Source organism: Gavialis gangeticus, unplaced genomic scaffold, assembly GCF_001723915.1.
Source record: "Gavialis gangeticus isolate Ggan-Ray unplaced genomic scaffold, GavGan_comp1, whole genome shotgun sequence".
NCBI lineage: Eukaryota > Metazoa > Chordata > Crocodylia > Gavialidae > Gavialis > Gavialis gangeticus.
In genome coordinates, this window is record NW_017729031.1 from 109,118,383 (window position 1) to 109,121,928 (window position 3,546).

Below are 3,546 nucleotides of genomic sequence, written 5' to 3' on the forward strand. Positions count from 1 at the left end.
ACCACAGGGATCTCACTTCTGGTCTGCACCTGGTTCCTGTAACTGAATTTGAGAGATTCATAACTATCCAGAGGTGCCATCATCCAAAACGGTGTCATAGCCCTTAGTTTGGGAACCCTTGGATAAGAGGAAGGAGGGCTCTGTGGATCAGACCTTTGCCTGGAAAGCAGAAGACTGGGGGTGCCTCATTTCATGCTCTGCCACAACCTCCCTGGGTGACTTGGACCATGTCGCTTAGGACAAAACCCAGAAAGGCATCAGTGGCACTTAGATCAGGAAGTCGGTGGGATTGAAGTGCCTGCATCCAAAACAGTGATCTAAAACACACTTGTGTTCTAGTGGCCACCACATCTATTATGCTGCATGCATTCATTTAGTGGCTACTACTTTAGTCCCGATAGCTCCCTAGGTGCCTAAACAGTGGTTCCATGCATAATCTGATTACTCTGCTCCCTGTTCAGGCACCTCAAAAATGAGGTACCTGAGTCCCCATAGGGCATAATCTGACAGGGCCATAGGACCATAGGCAGAAAGAGAAAAAATTATGGTGGGGGGGGGTCCCCTGGGGTGTGCACAGCAGTGGGAACCCCACCCCCGCACCCCTGAATGAGCTGCCTGGGCTCCAATCGTCCCACCACATAGCCTGGCTAGGGCCCCATTCACCTCACCCCCTGCCCCTGCCCCACTCCCTCCCTCACCGCTGGGGCTTCAATCTCCCCTCTCTTCCTCCCCCCAGGTCCTTCCCTTTTACAGAATAGATGGATACTTGCCTGCTGTGCTGGGCAGCCAGTGATCCACACACTGGGCTGTGAGCCTAGCTGCATATGCAGCCCTCCCCACCCCGCTGCAGCTGCCTTGCGGCCCTACCCACTGCCCCGTGTTTGGACGAGTTAAGCCCCTTTAGCCTTGGCCTTCCACCAACTAAGGGCAGGGCTACGAGGAGGCCCAATGAGCACCAACAGCTCTGAGTCCAGAACAAGGCGCATCAGTGATTCACCTGCATTCTGAAACAAGGTTTGGAGGAGGTAGAAGGGGTGAGAACTGGATGTGCACTTCCTGGGCTGCTTATACATTATATGTCAGACAATCATTGTAATCACCAAGGATCCTGGTTTTCTCTGATTTAAAAAAAAAATCCCCAATTTTCGCTTAAAAAAAGTAACACCAATCCACATTTTTCCATGATTATAATGAGCCACCACTAAAGATACATATATATATATACACACACACACACACATACATATATCGTACTGTTTCATTTTAATCATGGAAAAATATGGATTTGGGGTTACTTTTTTTTTTAAACTGAAAATTGGGGATTTTTTTAAATCAGAGAAAACCAGGATCCCTGGTAATCACCAGTGGTACTGTAATTTAGACAGCATGGACCAGAATCAGGCTTCTCACTCCCAGCTAAGTGCTCTAACCACAAGGCTGCAGTTAAGCTCACTTGTTTGCTCTTTTTCTGACCCTATGACTGTCATATTTATGGCAGCTTACTGGCCCAGCTTCAATAGGACTGCAGAGTCTATCAGCTCAGGCTCTTGGTCAGCCTAGCAATTAAAGCACTCTCCTGGGAAAAGGGAGATGTGGGTTTAAACCACCTTAGGCTGAGGAGGGCCTAAAACTCAGCCTCCCGCTGGCCCCTCCTCCCCCCCCCCATTTCTTGGGTGACTGCCATAACCAGTAAGGTATTATATAAGATAGGGGACTGCATTACCATTGTGGTTATGATCACAAGTCCTTCATAGTCATAGATGACAGTGCTGCAGTAGGTGGGGATGATTGAGTCAAATGCGGTGAGGGCACAGATGACTGTACAGACCAGGAAGATGACCATGGGCCTGGAGAGACCAAAGGATAAGGAATAATGATGAGCTACGTACATACAGCTTGGGTAAGCCTGGAATACACTCAGCATTTACATACCAGCTACAGACACCCAGGAAAGATGCATTGTGTAAAATGTGACAAATATCAGGATAATGGTAAGCTATTTGGGAAGCCAGTAATGTAACTTGGGGGGAGATGGGCAGGAGGTGAGCAGGGGACTAGCACCACGCACTGACTGTGAGGGGGTGCCAAAGTGTCCCATAACTGTCACCTCCTCCCCACTCCAGTCTGTCACAGCAGGGGCAGTGCAGTGCTGCATCCATCTGTGTATCTGGGGGGCAAGTAAATTGGTGCTCTCCCCCCCTGCCAGACACTGTTGTCATAGCAGGTGCAGCCAACAGCACATCGGGGTGGGGGGGAGCAGAAGGGCACCAGGGCCAGTGTTCCTGAACAGGGCTCAAGATACATCTCCTAAGGGGTTCTTAGATGGGCATCAGAGAGACACCAGCCTGCCAACTGTTGACGCTGACTTGGTGCAGAGTCGCTTGGATGGACTGGATGTGTTCAGGTCAGCGGGCCCGGATGAGCTGCATCCGAGAGTACTGAAGGAATTAGCTGGTGTCGTAGCACAACCACTGGCAGGGCTGTTTGAGCGCTCGGGTCAGGTTCTGGAGGTCTGGAAAAGGGCCAATGTGGTCCTTATTTTCAGGAAGGGGAGGCAGGAGGAGCCGAGTAATTATAGGCCAGTCAGTCTCACCTCCATCCTTGGAAAGGTCTTTGAAAAGATTATGAAGGATATTTGTGGGAGTCCAGTGGGAAAAATAATGCAGCAGGGAAACCAGCATGGACTTGTAGCAGGTAGATCATGCCTGACCAATCTGGTTTTCTGACATTTTATCACAAAATACTTTGACACAGGAGTAGAGGTGGATGTTGTTTTCTTGGACTTTAGCAAGGCCTTCAATACGGTATGCCATCCTATTCTCATAAATAAATTAAGAAGCTGTGATGTTGATATTTACATGGTCCGGTGGGTGGCAAATCAGTTTAGTGGTTGTACCCAGAGAGTGGGAGTAGACGGGTTGGTGTCGACCTGGAAGGATGTGGGTAGTGGGGTCCCACAGGGTTCAGTCTTTCGACCTGTACTCTTCAATGTCTTCATCAGTGACTTGGACGTGGGTGTGAAGTGTACTCTGTCCAAGTTTGCAGATGATACTAACTTGTGGGGTGAAGTGCATACGCTGGAGGGTAGGGAACAATTGCAGGCAGACCTGGGCAGGTTAGAAAAGTGGGCAGTACACAGTAGGATTCAGTACAACAAGCATAAGTGCAGAGTGCTGCACCTCAGGTGAAAAAATATCCAGCACACCTACTGGCTGGGAAATGACCCTCTCAGCAGCACAGAAGCAGAAAGGGATCTCAGAGTTATAGTGGACTCCAAGATGAACATGAGTCCTTGGTGTGATGAAATCATCAGCAAAGCTAACTGCACTTTATCATGCATCAGGAGATGCATGACAAATAGATCCAAGGAGGTGATGCTTCTCCTCTATGTGGCATTGGTCAAACCGCTGTTGGAGTACTGTGTCCAGTTTTGGGCACCGTGCTTCAAGAAGGATAGTTTCATAGTTTCTAGGGTCAGAAGGGACCTGAGCAGATCATCTAGTCCGACCCCCTGCCATGGCAGGAAAGAGTACTGGGGTCAAACGC